Consider the following 26,000-nt stretch of genomic DNA (forward strand, 5'->3'; position numbering starts at 1 on the left):
GATCAAATGAAATTTCAAACAATATATTTAAGGTTGTAATCAATTTGAGTTATGTGTTACTTAATAACTCAAAGACATAAAATTCAGTTGAAACTGATACAGGTTAATTGTCATCAAATGTGATGATCTCTTAAAAACTTAAACCCTTTTATAGTTGGTTATTGTTGCAATGATATAGATCTTATAATCCTATTTAATATTTTAATTATGTACAAAAATAAAAACATTAACAAAAACGTTTTGCATCAGCTAACTCGACCTTACTTAAAAAGAAAACACACTATGTTAACCCCAGCCTAGCCGACCCATTTGCCTAGCTGCTTTAGACCGTCTTTTCTACTTTTATAGAAATGTTAATTGTTAAATAAAAACTTTCATAAAGTTTCAAAACCCATTTGATGGGAATAGAAGGGTAGTCAAAAAAGATTAATGTTATTAAATATATGGTTTCCGAGATAAAGTGGTTGACTGAGTCTTGGACTTTAAAGACTTTCACTTTGACCAAGCACAACAATTTGAATTTATGGAGCTTCAAAAGATTGGAAATTGAAAAGTGGTAATCCTAAAGTCAGAGTTTCATTGGCTAAAATTCGTTTCTTGTTTGACTAGATTTAGTGAGTTAATACAGTTGCTGAATTCCAAGTTTCTTGACTACAATGCTCCATAACATATAAAAACTCGAGTTTTTTCGTTATAAGTATGATTTTATTTTAATTTTAAAATAATGTAGTTGGATGATCCATATCTAATATATATCTTTTATTACAATAGATCTATAAGGAACATATATAAAAGTCGTTATGTTATATTTTTGTCTATTAAAATCATTTTATAATCCAGTCTTACATAAATTAATGTTTTGTGACATGGATGCAAACGAGTCCAACCCAAGCTTGACTAGACTCGAACTCGGCTCTTTTCAAGCCTTATAATCTAGTTTGAGATCGGCTCGTGAAGATTTTTAATAAAATATTGAGATCAACTTCTATGAAGTAATTGTACTGATTTTAATGGACATTTGAATTAAATCCATTGCTATAAAATGGTCACGGAGTCATTAATTTAGATAAGATCATAACATAAAATGATTTTAATGGATCAAATATAAATAATAATATTTTTTCGAGAAAAGAACTTATTTGTCAATCTTTTTAGACTTAATGATAGATGCTTTTTAATTGTTACAAATTATTGAAAAACCAATTCTAAGTTGTTCCGTTTTGGAGTTCTTAATTTTAGGTATAAGTTATGATGTTCATGCATTAAAATTAGAATTCTTTTTATATAACTTTATAACTAAAATGTTTATATACTTCTTTAGATTCTTTAGAAGCTATTAGGATCACAAAAATATCAACTTTTATTCATTTCTCATAATCCTTTTCTTTTAACTCTAAAATTTAGACATGGAACACTTCATAGTCCATTCATCGCTCAATAACATACATGATTATTTATGACTAATAGTAACACCAACATTCTTTGATTTCTTCAACCTACAATCAAACATACCAAATTACATAGTCCACTTTATTTCCAAGTTTATAATTGAATTATATTGAGAAATACATATAATTCAATTATTTGTATACATTTCTCAACACCCTCCCTCAATCCTAATCTTGGAAAGCATTTACAAGACACGTCCTTTCAGAAAGTAAACTACGCTAGTAAGCTCCACTTGATTCACACTCTCAACATGTATCACCTCTTACTAAACATAAGTAAAAATAATACAAAACTAAAAATCAAAGCATTTTGGAGCATTTCATGAATAGGGTGAAAGCATCATTAGTTAATATTATTAACACTACATAAAACTAAAAACTTAACAAGCTTCCTAGCAAATTTTGAAACCCAAATATATTAAACAATGAATCTTTAAACAAATTAAAATGTCAATAACATTTGACCAATTCATAGAACACAATATCAATTGAAACAATAATAGTTGTTATGAAAATCCAATGTTCCAGCAGACCCGTTTCATGAGACTGATGTTACAGTGGGATGACTTGAGAGGAAAATTTTAGATGATAAGAATACAATGTAAAATAATATGTATACTTATAGCGGGCTAGTGAGTAAAATGCTATTACATAAATGGTTACTGCAAGGGTCGTACATGAAGTTGGTCATGGAGCACAACAAACATAAGAAAGTGAAGTATTTTGTTGGAATTATTGTTGTTTCTACTGTGGGTGTGTTCACTTACATGTTCTTCAAGTAATAAAAGAAGTGTAGGTTAAAGCATTTTTGTCCTGGATTTGTGTTTTGGTGTGTTATTTAAGTTGTTTATTGTCGATATTAGTAATAGATTTTGTGTCTAGTGGTGATTGTTGTTGGTGCTGGTAATAGTTTGTGGTGTTGGTGGTGGTGGTGACTGGGGGTGGTGATGGTCATCGTTTTTTTATGAAGTATGTTTCGATGATCTTTGTAATAGGTTATGGAATAGGAAAAAATGATGTAAACAAACCCAAAGCTGAAATGTTGGTTTATATATTATTAAAAAAAAATTATCTTGCACCTTTGTCTGTGTTTGTGCATGAACGAATGAAACATTTGGGGATTATATATGTTTAGCTAAGTTAATCCCAATCATGTGGATCTTCATCGTTGGGATGGAACCACAAGTCAAAGCAATGTCAATCTATTTTTTAAGCATATACACACGGATCACAAATGGTGCAGTTAGGGAAAGGGACAAAAAAAAAAAGAATATTGCACACGAGGCATAATGGTCTTTGTCTGTAACCCTTTTATGGAAACAACTTTTCTAAAGAACATGTAAGTGAACACACCCACAATAGAAACACCAATAATCCCAACAAAATACTTCACTTTCTTACGTTTTTTGTGCTCCACAACCATCTTCACATACAACCCTAGCAAAGAAAAAGAAATGATTCTTAAGATCAGCAAGGATATTAGAGATATCCAGCTGACTAGCGCGAACGTCATCGACCTCACGGTTCATGGCATCCAAGTCTCGATTAACACCCTGTCAGAGCTCACGCAACTGGTCTTGGAAGTCCTCCCGTATGAGATCCAATTCCAGCTGGGTTTGCAGTAGATTGATAGCCATGCCTTCGTTGGTTACACCAGTGGAATAATTCTCCACCATGTGACGACAGTAGTTTGGAGACCGGTTGTGTTCTGCAGATGCTCACGAAGGCATTTATCCTATTTCGAAGTGAAGTTAAAGACGAGATTGGGGCAAGCAAGTTTCCAGGTGTGCCATTTTAGGGCAACAAAGTCTTCAATTTATATGCAGGCGGTTTGAACAGTCCAAGCATGCTCCATACAATTCACATACAAGCTGACGTCGTTTGGTTGTTGCGATGCTTTGAATTTTTGCCATGTCATCGCTTATGTGGCAATGGAAACTGGCTACAATATGTGAAAGGGGTTAGATTGCTAGAGACCAAGTCTAAAGACCATTCTCCATTGACTCACAAGATGAATTGTGAACTCTGAAAAAAGCTAAAGACCAAGTCTTTGGATCTCTATCCATAAGATGCACAGCTGCAGCTGGATTCAACTTTTCAATCTCTTTCATAACTCCATTAAAATGTGCTTCAGTTGTTCCCTTGCTTGCTTTCCAAAACAAATTTTCAAACTTGCCTCCACTAAATATCTTTCTAAAAGTGGCATAGATATGTCTAGCACACTGCCTATGTTCAACTACTAGGAATACTTCTTTTACTGCATTAACCAAACCCTACATATGTCACATGAAGGATTGAACTTAGAGATGAAATTAATAATTTTAGAACATGAAATATATATGTATCATACCTTGTGTTGATCCAAAATTAGAACCAAACCTTGTCCTTCATTCCAACATTGCAAATCTTCTGAAAGAGTTTCTATGAACCATTTCCAAATGTCCTTGTTTTCCACACAAACAATCGCCCAAGCAATTGGGAATATTCCATTGTTAGCATCCCTACCAATAGCACAAAGCAACTCCCCTTGGAAAAAACTTTTCAAGAAACAACCATCCAGGTTAATGATCCTCTTACATCCTCCCCTCCATCCCTCTTTTACTGAAGCAAAACATATGTACATCTTGTTGAAGTAATTTTTACCATCATGCATTGCATCAACACAAATTTTAACTGTGGATCCAGGATTTGATCTTTTAATCTCCTATACTGACTCATACTCACATCAATGTCAAAAGTGGTTTTACCTCCTCTCTAAGCAATTAGACATTCATCTTTTGATTATTATAAAATTATCGCTATCCATTTATAAGTCATAATTGATCCGAATTTAAAATTCTTTGTACAATTATGCTCACCAATAAGAGACTTGATCTGGAAAGACTTATCATCACTCATCCAAGAACCCCAAACCCTAAATGTACATTTACCATCACAACATTTGGCACACAATCGTCTACTATCATTCTTTACAAAACATAATTGATAACCATTCGCAACAACATAGTTACAAAGCATGTGTTTCAATTGATTAGTACTCTTAAACCTCACACCTAACACAGGTTCCTGCTCTTTGACCTTATCATTGAAAATATTTGGCAACTCAGGATAAACATCTTCATTGTCATCCATGTCTTCTTCCAAAGTTTCACCTACACCTGCATTCTCACCCATGTCAAACTGAAGCCCATTATCCTTTTTGAAAAAAATGAGGGTTCTCATGGTTATCCTCATCGTCATTATCTTCCTCATCGTTAACCTTATCCACATCCTGATGCCCTATTGCAACCTCCTTAATCAGTCCTGCACCATCAAGTACCTCTTCCTCTATGTTACCAACAATCTCATCTGTATTCATCCAACCATTCCTGCATGTTACTATTCCCAAAACGGTCTACATACATAGGGAGTATAACACCATATTCATATGCAATTGCTATAAAGTCGACATAATACAGGTCATTGCTAATTAAAGTCGAACCTTTTGGAAAATCAATATCGGGTTAGCAGTAATAGAGCTTCTCACACTTTTCCCCAGTGAACCTTTCGATGAACACATAGCACCCGTCCTTGTCTATGCCTACGAAATCGATGTACAAAAAACCTCTGAGTAATTCCACCGATGTAGCATATGGGGTATTTGGCGAAAATTCCTTGGACGTGCACATCTACTTGTAAGAATACAAGTTCCATGTTTGAGGTTTCGGGAGCAGAAAACAACAAAGGGTTTATCGATGAAGTTATGAACAATGGAGGTCAAAAGGGCACTTTTGTAAAGCATATACCAACAGTAAGAAGGAAGTGAATAATTAATAGCACAGTCAGCATTATACGGAAGACACGGTCAACATCCTATGTGGCGTTACTAAACAGAGGTTGACTAAAAATGATCGGCCGACCCCTTCACAAATGAAATAAGAACTTAATCGACCCGACAAAGTGTAACTCGTTCACTTATAAAGCCAAAAAATAAGTTAAATGACTCAATGGGTCAACCCTAGAAACATAATAAGACATATATGTCATTTTCCCTTTCTTTTAAATACGTCCGTATTTGTTTAAAGTTTTATCCACATGTCTTTTTCCAACTTTTGGTAAAACTGCAGACATTAGGGTATGTAGCAGTCTTTGCTATTTACAATTTGGTTTATTTTTAATTATTATTATTATTGTTATTATATTTTATCTTTTTGTGGCTAAATACAATTGTGTATGTTAAGCATACCTTTGTTGCAAATTTTATTTAAGTAGCAAATGGTCGCAAGTTGACATGTATATAAGAATTAACTTTACAATGATGTGGCAATTTTTTTTACCATAATTTTAAATATTTAGATTATGAAATTATGGTACGATTATATTTAAAATTATGGTGTATGAAATTGCTCAATTTAATTTGATCTCCAATATAGTATTATGAAAATAAATTTCTTGCTTTTATGTTATGCTGAAAGTGAGTTTTAATTGGTTGTTATGATCCAACTTTGGCTTAGGTTGCAACCTTAAAACATTAACATAAGGAAGTTCGAATTTCTTTTATTATTTTTGTTTGCAATTTAATCTAAGTCTTGCTAACATTGTATGGAACCGTTTAATTAAATTGGTAATTTTAATATGGTCAGCTTGTATGATAATGTTTTTCATTGTATTATCACAAACTTTGGTTTCATGAAAACATGCAATAGCGTTAATGGAAATTTATAAACATATTTTTAGGTTATTGATAAATTTCATTTGACATAGTATTTATTTTTAAGGTAAATTAATTGACACAATATATCGTCAAAATGATCTTTTTTGTGAAAATTAAATTACAAAGAACTTAAATTTTATGGTTTGTGTTTATTAATGCGGATATTAATCGACCCAAAGGTAGGTTAATATTGGCCGAATAAACATATGTTTGATGATAAATATGCGAAAAATTTTAGGTTACATGTCATTAATAAGTCAATCCAAAGAGGGGCTTATTAATTGACATGATATATTGTTAATTCTTATTATCAAATTTTATAGTTTATGTTTTTATTAATGCGGGTATTAGCCAACCCAAAAGTAGACTAATATTTGGACGAATAAACAGATATATGTTAATAAACATGTGACGATTTTTTTGGTTTCGTGTGATTAACAACTCACTTCAAAGAGAGGCTTGTTAATTGACATGATTTATTGACAATGTTTATCTCTAAAACAATGATATCTCTTGCAAATTAGTATTACTATCCAAAGACTTTAATGTTGTGTTGATACCTTGTAAAAATGTCAAAATTTGAATTTACTGATTACGGTTTATAGATTAATGAGCATAAAAATAGATTTGCTTATGTTCTAAAAAAACAAATTTGAATTTTAACTTTAAGGAAGGGAACAAGGGCATTATGTTAATTCTCAATTGCATGGATATTGACTTTGTATTTTGGATAAAGCAACATTCTTAGAGGACGTTGAGTTTGGGAGAGAAACAAGGTTAAAACATTGTCCTTATAGAGGAATCAATCTTGATTTCTATTATTGCTTTCGATAGTATGTAGATTATGAATCGGTGATCGACAATGTTATTCAATCTCCTATTTTCAATACACAAACTCAACAACCTCAACTTTAGATATCCTATGCGTGGTACCACATTTTTCATCAATTTATTATCTCTTTTGGTTTTGAGGTAAATAAGTAGCTGATTTTGTGTATGACAAATTAAGTAGAAGTAAATTTATCTTTTTGGTTTTTGGCAGATATCTACGCAACCCAAGTTTGGATCATAAGAAAGTAGCTAAAAAGATTTTGAGATATCTATATACAACAAAATGCTATATGGTCAACTATAGGAAATCAGATGGTTTGGAGATCATTTTTATTAAGAATTTGATTTTGTTAGATGCCAAAATGGTTACCGGTCCACATCGGGATACTTTTACATTTTAGCATAATGAGTCATTTCATGGAATAGACTTCGGTAGCTTCTTCCATAATGACATAATAATTTGTAGCATAGAATATGGTTGCAAAAATTTGTCATGAGGCTACACGTTATTGGTATTGAAAGACCACTAAAGTTGAAATAATAAATCAACAATGTTATATATATATATATATATATATATATATATATATATATATATATATATATATATATATATATATATATACACACACACACACACACGTTGGTGTGATATTTGGTTTTAGTGGGAGTTTTATGATGCTTTATGTTTTGTTCAAGAACAATTATGTTTTTCTGTACAGAATTAAGAATTTGGTTAACTTCATTATTCGTTGCACTTATTTGAAGTTTGATCTCACTTCAATCTAAAGAAAAACTCGTTGGAAAACTATTTATATTTTAAAACCACACATCATGTTTAATCTATGTCGTTAGTTATATATGTATATATGGTGACCATTGATGGGTTTAGATGCGTAAATTGTAACGAAGACCGATTTATCCTATACTTGTATGATTAGTGGACGAAAATGTTTAACAGTGCCAATACTATGTTAACATTCATTAAAGCGTTTATATAGTTATATATACATTTATACATCCGTGGTCCAGTGGCAGATTGTTGGATATTTTGGGACTACTAATAAATGTATATAAATAAAGGTATCATTAATTTTATATTATTATGAAAATTATATAAAATTGTTGATGGACCGATTAGACTAATAATATAAAAGCCCTAAATTTTTAACGCGTAATTGGAAAAAACTCTAATATTTTTTTTTATTATTGTTATGGCCACAACTTTCTCGCAGAATTATCACCTAGCTCATTTAACGAGTTTCATGGTTAAATTGGTTGACTTTTTTGCAAAATCAGTCCTAAAAAGTTCAAATTTGGTTTCTGAGGTTTGCAAAAAATTACACCACATGGTTTTTTAACTTTATTTTTGGTTTTTTGTAAACTTTATTGAGTTTCAGTTTTTTTATAAAGATATATACATTTTTATTTTCTTTTTTTTTATATATACTTTATTTATATTTATTTTTAACTTTATTTTTCAACAATTTGATTTTTTTATACATTTTTACCTTTTGTTTTCTATTTTTAGTGTATATATAAAGTATATTACAGTTTTTTTTTAGTTTTTTTCATATTTTTTTTCGTCTTATATTTTATTTTTTCCATCTTTTTATTTTTTTTAATTTTTTTTCTTATTTGTTTTCCATTTATTTGTATTTTTAACTTTTTATTGACCTTTTTCAAAAAACGTAAAATGTATTAATATATTAGAGTATATTACTATTTTGTTAATTTATAGTTTTTGTAATTTTTTATTTTTATTCATGTAAATAAAATAGTTATGTTTATATTTGTAATTTTGATCCAACTTATTTTTTTTTATTCTTTTTTCTTTAGTGTTAAGAATTAGCTTGTTTATTAAGAATTAGTGTTTCAGTGTGTTATATAATTTGCAATTTAAATCATATTTCTATATGTGATAATCAATAGTTCAAATTCAAAATAATATTTTTCAATTTGATAATAGACTAAAAGAAAGAACAAAAAAAAAATAGTCTGTCTCTATAAAAAACACTTGTTATAGTAATTTATAATGAATTCAAGTTTGTTTACTTGAAAATCAAAATAAATAAAAACATTAGAAAAACCATAAATAACTAAAATAGAATAAAAAAGATAAAAAGATAAAAAAAAATACGAGAAATGGTTAAATTTTCAAAGTAGGGTGCCTTTATAAGAAGAAAACAAATTGAAACTGTAATGCTTTAATTAGTTACCAAACTCAAACAAGTTTTAGAACTTAAAAGTAGAATGTCTGAAAAGGTTAGAAATTAACTGCATAAAAAAAATAAAAAAATCAATAATATAATGTTATTATAGTTTATATTTTCAAAATATAAAACATTTGAAGTATAATAAAAAGTATAACATTGTAATTGAAGGTATAATGCTATAGATGGTTAGATAATCAAACTACAATGTTTTTATAAGTTGGGCCACGTGCAGCTATGATTTTTAAAATTAACAAAGTTCAATGCTCTAATAGGGAAAAAGTTAGTAAGTGTCAATGTCTTAATAGTTTAACTTTTGAAATGATGCTATAACAGGTTGAATTTCAAAGTATATTGCATGGCTTTTTCATTAATACCCTATCAGACATTTTGCATGTATATTAACCAATCAGCAAAGTTCTCTTTTGAAAAAAAAAAAAACATTGTAAAGTTTGGTTTTGTACCTTAGAAAATTAATTGTAAATGGTCATTTGGCTTTTTTTTTTCCAGATTGCTAGAAACTCTTAACTGCTCCAGTTATCCTATCAGATAGATAGCCAGAAAATCGGACGTGTTACATGATATTAATTGATACAGGTAGAAAAACATAATTAAGATTAGTATGGAAGCATGTTATCTTTGCCACTAAAACACAATAGCATAATTTACACTTCTTTACATAAAATAAAGTCCATGTATAAGTTTGTATTTTTAAAAAAAAAAAAAAAAAAGTCCTAAATGAAACCCTAGAATCAAATAAATACAGTAAGTGAACTATCGAATGTGTTAAGTGCTTTCTTTTTTACTTAATGTGTTAGGTACGAAAATCTGGCTTAATGACATCAATCATTTATCTGTTTGTCAATCTTCTTTTTTCCTCCAAACTCATGGCTTGATGAGTATAGCCAAAAATGTTTGTTGATTGTGAGTGTAAAATGCAATGTCTCGAAGGCAATAAAATGAAAATATAACACTATAGGTTGTAATCAAAATATAACAATTTTTCATTTCAAAGCAAAATGCCCAAAAAGAAGAAAAATTATTTTGACTTATTTGGTCTACACAGATGCACATGGACACCTGAGAGATGTTATTAACAAATAACTATATTTGATATACCATGCATCAGTCCATAAAAGCAAAGATTTATGCTCTCCAAAACCCAAAAACAAGAAAGAATCACTTAATTATGAATCTCACATCAATAACTTTTAACATGCAAGTTATTGCTAATGAAAGCATTTTTTATCAAACACAAATCCAGAAAATTTAAGACATCATTATTGTCATCTTACTTGGAACAAGGATCAAAAACATTAAAAACCTCAAAACGAGGACCAAAATCAGCTACTCTCAGAGATCAAAACTGTAGATAAATCATTCATATAATATTGTTACAGAATCATTGATCTTTGATAATGAAAATTATCTATTAAGTAAAACGAAAATAGATATTATATGATCCAGTAACAAAAATTGTCACCAGAAATCCAATACTTTCTTAACATATGATAAGTATGTTGCTATTTCCTGAATTTATCCTATAACAAATTAAAAATGAATATGTTTTTTGATATGAATTACCTCTTCAATCTGAATAAATGCCAAAAATAATAATATCTTTGTCATGATAGGGTAACAATTATATGAATTATTTAATTTAGTACAAAAGTGGCTTTTCTTAATTTGTTTTTTGATATGAATTACCTCGAGAGGGTGACAGGGTGAACTATGCAGGCATCATTTTGAGAGACTTTCTCCTCCTTTCATTTTGACCTTGACCTTGACTTTCACTTTGAGACTTACCTGAATGGAAAGATCTTGGGATGTAAAATTGCAATTGTGTCCCATTGAAATCAGTCTCAATCTGAGTCTAAGGATTATACATACATACATTTGCACTTGCACTTCATCTTTGTGGTAAGTAGCCTTAGAAAAATCTACCCAATTATATATAGCAATGCCCTTTTAAGAAAAAAGTTGAAACTACAAAGTTAGGTAAATATTTTAGAGTGTAATAATGTCCTAATAAGCAAAAAAAAATCAAAGTACGATGCTTTATATGCGTAGAATATTTAAAGTGTAATGTAACAAAGTTATAATATAAGTATTGTATTGTATATACTAATAATTGTTAAAAACTTGGTGAACTGTAACTTTTTTTCTCTTTCATATTTGGACACGGAAGTTTGTTGGCTTTCTTATTTTGCCACTGAAACTTCTATTTTTCATTGCTATTAAATGGTAACCATAATCAAAAAGATTGGATTTGCAATCTCCCGCAAAAAGGTTGAAGTTTGGGGATTAATAAACAAGTAGTAACTATTTATTAGGTTTAGATTTGTTTTCTTATTAAAATACTAGTTGTGAGACCCATGTATTACATGGGTTAATTTAAAGAAAAAAAAAAGTTAAATATAAAGGGCAAACTATTTGAGAACTTTGAATTTACAAGAAAATAAGAAAAATAATGAAAATGTTTGTTGGGTAGATTTTTTAGTTAATATGTTAAGTAAGAAAATCTGGCTTAATGTATTCAGACATCAATCATTTATCTGTTTGTCATTCTTCTTTTTTCCTCCAAACTCATCTCATGTTAGAATTCTTTGTTGATTGTAAGTATAAAATGCAATGTCTCAAAGGCAATAAAATGAAAATATAACGCTCCAAGTTGTAATAGAAAAAATACAACAAATTTTCATGTCAAAGTAAAATGCCCAAAACGAACAAAAATTAAAAATTGAAAGTATAGTGCTTTAATAGAAAATATAATGTTGGAAATATACAATGTCTTAATCGGAAAAATATGAAAGTAAAAGTTGGTAACAAGATTAGATTTTCAAAAGTGCAATAAGAAAAAAAAAATGCTATTTGTAAGAAAATCAAACAATTTACCTCTTCAACCCCCAAAGGATGCTGCTGTGGCTTTCCCCATACCAGTGATAACTTATCAAACTGCCAAAAATAAATGAAAATCAATAAGTTTGTCATGATGGAGTAACAATTATACGAGAGCAAATCCTGAATAAGGACCTTCTCACAGTAGCTTATTCCTAACAAATAAAAGCACTATTTATGTCAATAATTTATAAATTTTGTAGAATTAGGGAGAAAAATAACAAACATAATAATCCCACTTGCCAATTCGCTCTCTTTTGCCTTGGACCAAAGAAATACACCACTTCATTCATTAATATAGTGCATCTTATCATTAGATGTAAAATTAAAAATGAAATGACTACTTGGGAATGCCATATAATGATGAAAGAAAGTACAAAAAAAATTGTTTCATGGGAAAATAATGAAAAACTGTTTTTTTTTAAGTACAATGACTTAAAAGAAAATTAATAAAAGTATCTTTATAGGGACAAAAATGAAAGCATAATGTTATTTATGAACACTTTCAACATCAAATACAAGAAATTCAAATTTTTCTAGCTTCGGATGAATTCTACCATATCTATCAACACTTTGTGTTTTATTAATTTTGATCAACTATTTGACCGAGTTCAACAAGTTTAAGTTTTCAGGTTTAAGGAATGTTACAACATTTTAAAATACAAGAAATGGTTAATATAATTCTAAACTTGCTAAGATCTTCAAAATACAATGTCTTAATAAAAAAATCAAGAATATAATGTTATTATAGTTGAAATTTTCAAAATATAAAACATTTGAGGTATAGTAAAAAGTATAACATTGTTATTGAAGGTATAGTGCTATAAATGATTAGATAATCAAACTACAATGTTTTTGTAAAAAAATAAAAAATAAAAAAAACTAACAGGAAAAAAGATTGGGAACTATTATGTTATAATTAGTAACCAAAATCAAGTAGGTCTACTGTTTTATAGTACAAATGCAATACTTGGTTAGGCTTTTAAAATGCAATGTCTTTATAGGAAATGAAAGTTATAAGAAAGAGTAATATGACATAAACGCTAACCAATATCAAACATGTTTAGATTTTCAAATTACAATTTCTTTTCAGGTTAGAGCTTTAAAATGCAAAGAGAGTAAACAAAACTGAAAGTACAATGTTTTAATTGAGTAGATTTTAATAATATGAAAAGATAATTGAAAGTACATTTGCTTAATATAAAAAAACTACTGAAAGCATAATGCGATAACTGATAACCAAAATAAAAAAATAAAAAAGTTCAGATTTTCAAAGTACAGTGTGTGTCTCAGTAGGTTAGATTCTCAAAGTGAAACTCTTAAAAGGAAAATAATCAAAAGTGCATCTTATTAGGTTAGATTTTTAGAGTATGTAAGATTGATTAAACTAACAAAGTTCAATGTCCTAATTGGGAAAAAGTTAGCAAGTGTCAATGTCTTAAACTTTTGAAATGATGCTATAACAGGTTGAATTTCAAAGTATATTGCATGGCTTTTTCATCAATAACCTATCAGACATTTTGCATCTATATTAACAAATCAGCAAAGTTCTTTTTTTTTTAAATAAATAAAAAAAAGTCCTGAATGAAACTAATCTTGCAAGCACTAGCACTTCGGCTTGAGAATTAGCATATGCAGCAATAAAATTAAGAAATTTCAACTTCCATAAAAGTGTTGATATTAGGATAATATCAGACAAACTCTAAAATGAAATAAAAAGTAAGTAGCAAACAGGCCAAATGAATAAAGTAAGTGAAAAAGGTGGGAGTGGTTTTCTACTTTCAACAACATACTAAAAGAGATATAATGGGAATGGCATGCTTAAAGATTTATAATTAAACCCTCGCAAAGAAAATTATACCTCTATTCAACTATGAGCTCAATATCGAGTTCACAGTCTATGTCTTTATCATCATCATCAATGACTTGTAGCTTTTACCAGTGAAGCCATACAAAGATCACATGAACTGTCACCAGAAATACTAAAATGTCACAATTCACTACATCAACAAACCTTACTGATTGAAAAATAAATAAATTTATCACACCCATCATATCATATACTCTGTTATATACATACAGTAGGTTCAACTCATTTCCGCCATGTCATCCAACAATTTCAACTTGTCCTACACAAATGAAAATACAGTAAATAAGTCAAAAAGAAACAACAGTTTTATCATGATTCAATAAAGAAATCATTATCATCCATTTAATTTGGAAAAAAAACATAAACTTGAAGCTTCTTACTCCTTGTTGATAATAAAACCCAACTGAGCCACCATAGTACACGCCAATATGATCTGGTTACATGTGTGCCAAAGGAAGATATGATACATATAACTGAAATAAGCACATGGAGTATTAGAAAAAAAAAATAATGATGAAACATATGCCATTTACTTACACATCCGACTGATACAACTTAATTCCAAGACTTCCACCAAAAACATTTGCAATCAGGTAGGTTTCCATGGAAAAGCACTACAGCCCCCTTCCTTATCTTTGGTATAGGAAAAGGAATAATTTCAACTTATAGTAAGACATAGAAACCACTTGGTATAACATATTGTAGCAACAAACATCATAGGTTTTTGGTGGACGAAAAGTAGGATGCTATAATAAATAAATCAACAAAAAGTATGTTGCTATTTTGAGAAATCTGATTGTCATAAACTCTACACAATTATACATCGAACCATGATAATGGAAGTTTATTTCCTTAAAAAGCATCCTACTGAAACACTAATTGGAAAATGGAATAAAAACATTTTACAAAATGCTCAACAAAAATAGATGCGAAAGACAAAAAACACAAGAATAACTGAAAAGCAGATGCAATTAGAGACTACCTGTGCATTATTCAGCTGATGAAACCAGATAGATAACATGTGGGGCTAGTCTCCATAACCTTTTAATTTTTCAAAGAGACTCTTAAACAATGAAAAAAAATACTACTTCTATTTGCATTTCTTAAATAATGAAATAATCTACCTCATCAGGAGTTTCCTCATGTCTATCAGATCAGAGTACACATTCATCAACAAAATTCTTACATTGGCTTTGACTGACGACTACAAGCCACAATTTTTAATGTACGTTTTAGCTGCCACATCAAACCTTCCAAGAAAAGAATACCACCTGTGTCCAAAGAGGGTAATAATGTAATTTCAACCAATTAATGCGTATTATAACAAACTTTAATGACTAATTCATTTAGAACTAACTTACTGTCCTGATTCCTATATGAAAATGGACATGATCCTGCATATGAATCCATGTTGTTTCTTTAAAAACAGAAAGAGCATTTCTGTATGCACGAATCACATGTGTTTATCTGATACAAAAAGGCGGAATTTTTCAGAAGAATATAAAGCACACAAACTTAGAAAAAAGGGTAAAATACAAGTTTGGTCCCTGATTATAGCTAATTTATGAATTTGGGTCCTTACTTGAGGTTCTTGTAACATTTATGGTCCCTGTTCCAAAGTAAAGTGGCTATTTTTGGTCACCAAATATAGCTGATTTTTGCAATTTTGGTGGCACTGTATTTTGAAAGAAATTTATATAGTCAGAAATTTAAATATGATGACCCCTCATTAATCAACTTATCAACTAACCTGAATAAGCGCCTTCTCACCATAATAGAAAGTATAATGATAAAAAGTAAATATATATATATATATATATATATATATATATATATATATATATATATATTGGATAAATTTCAGGAAATAGCAACATACTTCATTTTTTTGTAAGAGATTTTGCAATGAAGATAAACTTCTTTGAAGAAAGTCATTCACAAGAAATACATTTGCCTCTTCTGATGATTTGAAACAAAAAATGTCTTCTGATGAACAACATCAGATATCAGCACAATTTTTAAAGAAAAGAGATGAATTTGTTGGGGTTTTAACTATACTTGCTTAAACATGGAAATGAAAGAGATGAAGAATATGGGGGCAAAATGTCATGTTCAGAAATTTAACATATGTGTTGCTAAAGTGATGAAACCATGAAATGAGAACCAAAATTTCAAAAAAAAAAAAAAAAAAAAAAAAAAAAAAAAAATCCTTTTACAGAATCTTTTCCCCTTAAACGTATATGACAGAAAATTTTTAAGAAAGGTGATGAAGGGTAAGTTATGCTCCTTGAACAAAATGGTCTTTTTCATAACTTTAACATATGTGTTGCTAAAGTCGACGACCTATAGACCAAAAAAGTTATGAAACCATGAAATGAGAACCAAAATTTCAATTAAAAAAAAAAAATTTTATCAGGGATTAGGGTATAGTTATGCCCCTTAAACATATATGACAGATAATTTTGAAAAATATTCTATTTATAAGGATTTAGGGTTTAGTTATGCTCCTTCAACATATATGACAAATTTTTGAAAATGGAAATGAAAGAGATGACAAAATGGTCATTCTTAGAAATTTAACATCTAGGTTGATAGAGTTTATGACCCATGTACAAAACAGCATTATGTAACTATGAAATTAAGGACCAAATTTGCAAAAAGATTTCTTTTTGGACCTAAACCACCTACCTGATAATAAGGACAGGTTTAGCTGTAGCAAGAAACTCTGTGACTCCACTATAGAGATGTAAAGAGGAGGGAATGGTAGACCTGAAATTAAGCAGATATCATGAATATATTTTGCCTTATGGAAACTTGAGAGATGTTATTAACAAATAAAATAGATCAAATTTCAGCAAAAAAGATTGTAACAGCATACCCTACCCGATGATAAAACAAAAAGGAACTGCTCTGCCTCTTATGGTATACAAATTTTTGTCTGCAAAAATCAACATCTAAATTTCAAATGCTGATACCATGTGTGTATACACATATAATGAGTAAAAAGACGAGGCTGACCTTTCTCAGGAAGCTACAGACCTTTATAAGTTATCCACGACACGTCTATTATGAGAAAAAGAAGTATATATAAATAAACAATATAATAATAAACAAAAAAATCAAACATAGGTAGGACCTAACGATACAAGATGTGGGCCTTGTATACAAATTCAATGTAAAGCAACATGAACTGATGATCAAGTATCCGTTATTACTTATAAGCTCCATTTTTGTATCCAAAAATTTTAGCATGCGAACTTTAACTACCAAACCACATTTACACACATATGCATGCACATAGGAGGCCTTGAAAAAGACCAGTGATAACTAAAACTAAAACCCAAACACAAGAAAGCATCACTTAATTATGAATTTCACATCAATAACTTTTAAATTAAGTGAACTTTTAACATAATGAAACCATTTTTTATCAAGTCAGACATAAATATAAACACAAATCCAGAAAACTTAAGACATCATTTATCAGTGCAGCACTTTTTTGAAAAAAAAAAGCACTGACCCCTGTAAAAACTATTGAAAAGAAACAATAGTTTTGCTTACTTCATTGAAGCATTTTTAGTTTATTATATTATAGTCATAAGAAACAACCACAGACACACCACACCATTATGATACATCCACATCCACATAACCATGCATTATAAAAAGTAGCTAATTAGAAAGAGAAATATCATCATAAACTTGACTAATGAAACTGGAAAGGGTCAAGGGAAAAGAAATATGAAAATTATTTAGAGAAATACTTCACTAAACCCTCGGAAACAAAATCATACCTCCATTTAACTATGAGCTCAATATTGAGTTCACAGTCTATTGTCTTTATCATCATCAATCACTTCTAGCTTTAGCAGTGAAGCATAAAAAGATGCATATTTCAAGACCTGCCACCAGAAATAGTATTTATTATTAATAATGGATAAAGTATAATTGTTAGAAAACAAAAAATATTTTCTTAACAAATACAAGAGAAACTAAATAATCAAGAAGGTAAGTAAGTCACCAGATGGAAACAAAGACTTGCTAGCTAACCTTTGACAAACAAATTGTCACATCACATCATCCAATCCAGGTTTACTATCTCAATTATAGACAGGGCATTTCCAGTTACAGGTTGTAGAATGTATGTATAATGTAAATTGTATGTGTGCTTCTCAAGACCTCAAGTACATCTTAGCACAATCAATGATAGATAGCCAGAAAATCGGACGTGTTACATGATATTAATTGATACAGGTATAAAAACATAATTAAGATTAGTATGGAAGCATGTTATCTTTGCCACTAAAGCACAATAGCATAATTTACACTTCTTTACATAAAATAAAGTCCATGTATAAGTTTGTATTTTAAAAAAAAAAAAAAAAAAAAAAAAAGTCCTAAATGAAACTAACTTTGCAAGCACTAGCACTTCAGCTTGAGAATTAGCATATGCAGCAATAAAACTAAGAAATTTACCCAACATAAACTTTAAAACAAATGTGTGTTACCTCTTTAACCCCCAATGGATGCTCTTGTGGCTTTCCCCATACCAGTGATAATTTATCAAACTGCCAAAAATAGATGTAAATGAAATTATTTTTGGTACAAAAGCAGCTTTTCTAAATTTATTTTTTTGACAAAAATTACCTCAGAGGGTCAGAGAGAGAGAGAGAGAGAGAGAGAGAGAAAGAGAGAGAGATCCTCTGAATGAAGATGAAGGTGTTCCATTTGCAAGAGATTTTGGAAAGTTATTCACAAAAAAACATTCGCGGCTTCTAATGATTCGAAACAAAAAATGTCTTATTATGAACAGCATCAGATATCAAACACAATTTTATTAGAAAAGGGATGAATTTTGTTGGGGTTTTAACTATACTTGCTTGAACATGGAAATGAAAGAGATGAAGAATAGAAAATGGGGGCAAAATGTCATGTTCAGAAATTTAACATATGTGTTGCTAAAGTTATGAAACCATGAAATGAGAGCCATTTCAAAAAATAAAAAATAAAAAATCTTTTAGAGAATGTTTTCAGGGATTAATGACCCTTAAACATATATGACAGATAACTTTTAAGAAAAGTGAAGAAGGGTAAGTTATGCTCCTTGAACATGTAAATGGAAGAGATGTAGACATTGGCAAAATGGTCATTTTCACAAATACAACATATGGGCTGGTACCCAAAGATCAAACACATTTTGACACCATGAAATGAGTACCATATTTTCAAAAAATATTACATTTTTAAAGGAAAAAAAAAAAAAAAAATTTTCAAATTTCATCATGTTCCTTGGAAATGGAGATGGAAGAGATGAAGATGATCATTTTCATAAATTTAACATATGTGTTGCTAAAGTTGACGACCTGTGGACCAAAAAAGTTATGCATCTTAAACATATATGACAGATAAATTTGAAAAAGATTCTATTTATAAGGGGATTTAGGGTTTAGTTATGCTCTTTCGAGATATATGACAGATTTTTAAGGAAAGGAGAAATTTCCTTGAAAATGGAAATGAAAGAGATGACAAAAGGGTCATTCTTATTTATTTAACATCTGGGTTGATGACCCAGGTACTAAAAAGCATTATGAAACTAAGAAAGTAAGGACCAAAATTGCAAAAAGATATTCTTTTTGGACCTAAACCACCAACCTGTCGATAAGGACATGTTTAACTGTAGCAAGAAACTCTTTGAATCCACTATAGAGATGTAAAGAGGAGGGAATGCTAGACCTGAGATTAAGCAGATCACATATAAAAAATCATGAATATATTTTGACTTATTTGGTCTACACAGATGCACATGGAAACTTGAGAGATGTTAACAACAAATAAAATAGATTAAATTTCAGCACAAAAGAATGTAACAGCAAACCCCGCCCGATGATAAAACAACAATAACAAACTGCAACTGAAAACATCAGAAAAGGTAACTGCTCTTATGGTATACAATTTAAAAATCATATCCAGAAATGTAATGCAGATTACATGTGCATGTGTATCCAAACAGGCTACTATCTGTTATTACTTAAAATCTCCGTTTTTGTATCCAAACATTTCAGGTAGTGGTGAAAAGAATAACTACCGAACCACATTTACATGTGCACATAGGGGGCCTCCTAAAAGACTAGTGATAACTATATTTGATATACCATGCATCAGTCCATAAAAGTAAAGATTTATGCTCCACAAAACCAAAACCCAAACACAAGAAAGCATCACTTAGTTATGAATTTCACATCAATAACTTTTAAATAAAACGAACTTTTAACATAAAAAATATCACTAATGAAACCATTTTTTATCAAGTCAGACATTGATAGAAACACAAATATAAGACATCATTATCCAGGTAGCACTTTATCAGTGCAGCACTTAATGAAAAAGAAAAACAAAAAAAAGGGTCATTAAAACTATTAAAATGAGTTACCAAATTTAGCAATGCCAAAAAAAGAAACTTGACTGCTTGTCATAGTAGCATTGTCAACAAAATTATGGACCACTGACTGTATATCTGTAAAAAAAAAACATCGAAGATGCAAAAGTGTTTACAGTTTGTCTTTGATTCCTCTGATTCGCATTTGCATTTTCCACAACCACCAGATAAGATAAAGTTATATATGCAAATTAGAAACCATTTACACCAAAATGGAGATAAATATCATTGTCGTGAGAAATCTTATGCAAAAGTTATCATCTTAGTAGTTTATTGTTTTCTGGTAATTTCTTAAAAGTTATTTTAGAGTTCATTGTTATCTGGTAGTTTCCTAATTATTTGACTTTACCTAGTTATTCTAATAAGGGCTATGGTTATTTTAGTAAGTTAAACAAATAATATGATTAAATTTTCATTTCAAAGTAAAATGCCCAAAAAGAAGAAAAATTAAAAATATAAGGCCTTATAAGTTAGATACTGAAAGGATAGTGCTGTAATAGAAAATATAATGCTGGAAATGGTTAGATTTTGAATATACAATGTCTTAATCGGAAAAATATGGAAGTAAAAGATGGTAACAAGATTAGATTTTCAAAAGTGCAATAACTTAATTGGAAAAAGAAAAATGCTATTTGTAACAAAATCAAACAATTTACCTCTTTAATCCCCCAAAGGATTCTGCTGTGGCTTTCCCCATATCAGTGATAACTTATCAAACTGCCAAAAATAAATGAAAATGAATAATAATAAGTTTGTCATGTAACAATTATAAGAGAGCAAATCCTAACTATTTTTGGTACAAAAGCAGCTTTTCTTAATTTAATTTTTTGATATAATAAAAGCAGCTCGAGAGGATCAGAGGGTATTCGGGAACTATGGTGGCATCATTTGCAAGAGATTTTGGAAGGAGCTTCAATGAAGACAAACTTCTTTGAATGCTATTCAAAAGAAAATACATCCGCATCTTTCTGATGATCTGAAACAAAAAATGACCTATTATGAACGAAAATATCTTTTAAACACATTAGATATCAGACGCAATTTTTTTAAATAAAAGATATGAATTTTGTTGGCCTTACTTGAACATGGAAATGAAAGAGATGAAGAATACCAAGGGCAAAATGGGCATGTTCAGAAATTTAACATATCTGTTGCTAAAGTTGACGACTTATGGACCAAAAACGTTATGAAACCATGAAATAGGTACCAAAAAGACAAACATTATTAAATTAGATAATCGTTTCAGGGATTAGGGTATAGTTATTTATGCCCCAGAGACCAAACCCATTATATTTATGACACCATGAAAGAGTAGCATATTTTCATAAAGATTCTAATTTAAGGGATTTAGGGTTTAGTTATGCTCCTTCAACATACATGACAACATTTTTTAAGGAAAGAGTTATGAAAATGTAAATAAAAGAGATGAGAAAATGGTCATTTTCATAAATTTAACATCTAGGTTGTTGTGTTAGAGTTGACGACCACCCAAGTAGTAGTAAAAAGGGTTATGAAACCATGAAATATGAACAGGACCAAAATTGCAAAAAAGATCCGTTTTGGGCATAAACCACCAAGCTGACAATAAAGACATGTTTAACTGTAGAAAGAAACTCCCTGACTCCACGAGGAGGGATATCTAGACCTGAAATTAAGCAAATAACATGAATATATTATGCCTTATGGAAACCTGAGAGAGATGTTAACAACAAATAAAATAGATGAAATTTCAGCACAAAAGATTGTAACAGCATACCCTACCCGATGATATTATCTCACATTAATAACTTTTAACATACAAGTTATCGCTAATGAAAGCATTTTTTATCAAACACAAATCCAGAAAAATTAAGACATCATTATCCAGGTACCACTACTTTATCAGTGCAGCACTTTTTTGAAAAAAAATAAAAAAGGAAACTTGGACAGCTTGCTTGTCATATTTCAAGTGAAAACATAGTTGTAACTCAAATTATGGACCACTGACTGTATATTTGTAAAAGATATGATATGTGCAAGCTAAACTTAGCAAGTGCAATCACACAAATAGCTGTCATAGTTATAGTAGCATGTTCATGTTAACGATGCCTGATAAACTTAGCAAGTGAAGTGGTATGAATCAAACAAAATCATACCTCCATACAGAGATGCAGATTTCAAGACCTGCCACCAGAAATAGTATTATTAATAATGGTTAGTAAACAAAAAATATTTTCTTAACAAATACAAGAGAAACTAAATAATCAAGAAGGTAAGTAAGTCACCAGATGGAAACAAAGACTTGCTAGCTAACCTTTGACAAACAAATTGTCACATCACATCATCCAATCCAGGTTTACTAACTCAATTATACTATTATAGATAGATGATGAATTTGAATACAGAGCATTATTGTCTTTTTACTTGGAACAAGGATCAAAAACATTACAAGCCTCAAAACGAGGACCAAAATCAGCTACACTCAAAGATCAAAATTGTAAGTATCACTAAAAAAAGATAGATAAATCATTCATATAATATTGTTACAGAATCATTGATCTTTGATAATGAAAATTATCTATTAAGTAAAACAAAAATATCTATTATATGATCCAGTAACAAAAATTGTCACCAGAAATCCATACTTTCTTAACATATGATAAGTATGTTGCTATTTCCTGAATTTATCCTATAACAAATTAAAAACAAATATGTTAGGCAAGGCAACCTCTTCAATCTGAATAAATGCCAAAAATAATATCTTTGTCATGATAGGGTAACAATTGTATGAATTATTTAGTACAAAAGTTGCTTTTCTTAATTTATTTTTTTCTATGAAATACCTCGAGAGGGTAACCAGGGGCGGAGCTTTATAGGGGCAAGGGGGGGCTGTGGCCCCCCCTGATTTTTTTGTTACATATAGTCCCTCTACTTTAATTTTGTACATATTAGGCCCAAAAATAGAAAATTTTGGCCATGGCCCCCCCCTATTCAGCGATTTTTGTAAAGTACATTGCTATTAAGAGTAAGAAACAGAGTATATTAGAATACATTTCTAATCCCTAAAAATTCCACTTGATAAGGTTAAAACTACATTAAGACACGTATATTATCATTGAAAACAACATGGGTTGCACTGTATTTCGAAAGAAGATCAAAGACATTAGTGAAAATTTTAAATATGATCCCTCATTAATCAACTTATCAGCTAACCTGAATAAGCACCGTCTCACAATAATTATTCTTCACAGTAGCTTATTCCTAACAAATGAAAAAAACTATTTAATTAGATAATTTATAACTTTTGTAGAATTAGGGAGAAAAATAACAATCCCACTTGCCAATTCGCTCTCTTTTGCCTTAGACCAAATAAATACACCACTTCATTCATTAATATGGTGCATCGTATCAAAACCTACCTAGAGCATTATAAGAAGCATTAATTGACCTCAAAATTGGCATTTTTATAGACATGGAATGATGAAATAGGTTTATCGTAATGTAAAGGTTATAACTACCTCTAATGGGGAAAGCCTTCTCTCCTTGACATTTTGCATAAATTCCTTCTTTTTTCTTTAAGTAAAAAAGAAACAACCTTACAGAATTATGTCTTGTTCAGTTGTCCTGATTAAGAACATTCAGCCAAAACTGATAAAGTGCAAGGTTAATCCAGAAGTCCAATGTGAGCTTCTCATCCATCCTATATAAGATAACATGAGACATTTATCAGTAACAAATACATATAGAATTTCACATATAAATTAGTTTTACACTTCCAAAAATCTCTCATTAGGATATAACCTGAGCCCTGTTCCACATCAGACAATCACATACACCAGATAATAAGGCTAAATGCAATAAATATAGACTTTGTTTTGTTAATTTGTTTACACTAAAATGTCAAATAGTCATCAATTAGCAAAACATAAGCAAATCGGAGTGGGTTTTACTAGAAAGTAGAAACCCCAACGAGAAGAGAGAAAATAAAATGCGATTAAAAGAAAAAAAAAACAGCAATTAACCTTCGGTTCTTTCTTATTCTGTTATTCAAACAACTATTTTATTTTTAAAAGGAAATCACAATATCTTAATCACAAAAAAAAACCCTAGAAAAAACTTACAATGATCTTGATAATTTTTTGGACTAGAGAGATGAATGAGAGTATCCTGCGAGGGTTAGGGGTGCTTACGTCTCCGGTAGTGTAGTTACATAGATCGCTATGGGTTTGGTTGTGTTTGGGTTTGTTGAGAGCGGAATGACGAATATAACGGTCGACTACAAACCAGTCCTTTCGAATTCCAAGGGTTTCTTAGATCTCCGGCGAAGGAAGGTTCCGGGGAGCGGAGATCGCCATGGGTCTCCCGGGTTGGGTATGTTATTCGAGCGGGATAGCCAACTCTTTCGACTTCCAACGGTTATATATTATAAATGCTTTCCAAAATTAAAATTTTATAAATTGCACCCTCATAAAATCATAAAAGTAACATATTAAATCTTAAACTTATTAAAATGCTTAATTCTTGTTTCGTAAATAATTGAAATTTATTAAAATGTTTGTTTATTAAAATGTATCGAACTATATTAGTAAAAAAAAATTCATTATTAACTTAAAAAAATGAAAAAAAAAAAAATTCACATGAATACTTCATCTTGTTTTCACTTAAATTAGTTTATGACCCAAGGCTAAAATATTAACTTCAATAAATATTCATATTTATACGTGAATATAAGTCGAATCATTTGATTTTTTTTTTACTGTCTCAACATTTTAATCGTACATAAATGGATTTAGGGAGAGATTCACATATGAATTTACTTAGATTCATATCTTAACTATATTATAAAATATATTTGACAAATATTGAAATTTAAGAGGTAGACAATATAATGCTTCATATACAAACAAATAAAACATAGAGAAACAAGTAACATTTTATGGAATGTTGAAATCACCACTAATTCTTACCTAATTTGGATATAGTAGATTGAGTGGTTGATTATGAAATTTAAAATTGTCAAAAACATATCAATTTGTTTATCTTTTCGTTGATGTTAAAAATTAAGATTTTGTAATTTGTTTTCTAAAATGTTTGGTTGTGCGAGAATTGATAAATTGAATTCTATTGTGTATTATCAAATAATAGGATCTTTTTCTCTCTAACAATATCTAGAAAGAACAACGATTGATCTTTTTGTGTTACAACATTACCGTTAAATGTATATTACAATAAATATTAATTTTTAAATCATTTTTCTATTTACGATTATACACTTTTACTAACATCATACTTTCTTCCCCTTTTCCCACCTCTCACCGTTACCTGTTTTACTTCTTGCTCTGGAGTTCTACTTAACGAGGGATATGGAAGGATACGGAGGGAAAATGAGGGATGTCGAAGGAAAATCGTGTTCCTGAGTTTCATTAATGGAAGGAAAGTAAGGGGAGGGAAATGATTTTAGAGCCATATTTTCCTTCTAAAATTTCCACCCAGATTGGGCGGATTTGGGAAGAAAGCGAGGGGAATAAAATTTTAAGTTTCATTTTCTTTTTCCTCTTAACTCGGGGATAAAAAAACTAAAAATTTTCCTTTCATTTCCTTAGAACTCAAGAACACGTAATAATGAATATTT

General features: G+C 29.9%; 1 long non-coding RNA gene across 14 annotated transcripts; it reads right to left on the minus strand.

Moving 5' to 3' along the window:
- Nucleotides 1–1,500: 1,500 nt before the first annotated feature.
- LOC145055566 (uncharacterized) lies at nucleotides 1,501–24,749 on the minus strand. Of its 14 annotated transcripts, none has more exons than XR_013685226.1 (25): nucleotides 24,490–24,749; nucleotides 23,887–24,068; nucleotides 22,525–22,552; nucleotides 21,046–22,034; nucleotides 20,384–20,467; nucleotides 19,606–19,686; nucleotides 18,462–18,521; nucleotides 17,748–17,855; nucleotides 16,972–17,016; nucleotides 16,837–16,891; nucleotides 16,642–16,722; nucleotides 15,536–15,628; nucleotides 15,315–15,420; nucleotides 15,078–15,224; nucleotides 14,936–14,994; nucleotides 14,491–14,586; nucleotides 14,334–14,386; nucleotides 14,164–14,212; nucleotides 13,945–14,050; nucleotides 12,081–12,140; nucleotides 11,080–11,150; nucleotides 10,893–10,991; nucleotides 9,650–9,727; nucleotides 4,930–5,028; nucleotides 1,980–4,796 (listed from the first exon to the last, which is right to left on the minus strand). It is a non-coding gene; the product is annotated as an uncharacterized LOC145055566 (long non-coding RNA). The 14 variants fall into 14 exon arrangements; XR_013685219.1 differs by lacking the exon at nucleotides 14,491–14,586 and adding an exon at nucleotides 23,582–23,787 and having other exon boundaries at nucleotides 14,334–14,426; XR_013685216.1 differs by lacking the exon at nucleotides 14,491–14,586 and having other exon boundaries at nucleotides 1,981–4,796; nucleotides 14,334–14,426; nucleotides 21,046–21,365; nucleotides 21,469–22,034.
- Nucleotides 24,750–26,000: the final 1,251 nt, after the last annotated feature.

The sequence above is a fragment of the Lactuca serriola genome, chromosome 5 (genome assembly GCF_051521515.1).
Source record: "Lactuca serriola cultivar US96UC23 chromosome 5, Lser_US96UC23_V15, whole genome shotgun sequence".
NCBI classification, from domain to species: domain Eukaryota; kingdom Viridiplantae; phylum Streptophyta; class Magnoliopsida; order Asterales; family Asteraceae; genus Lactuca; species Lactuca serriola.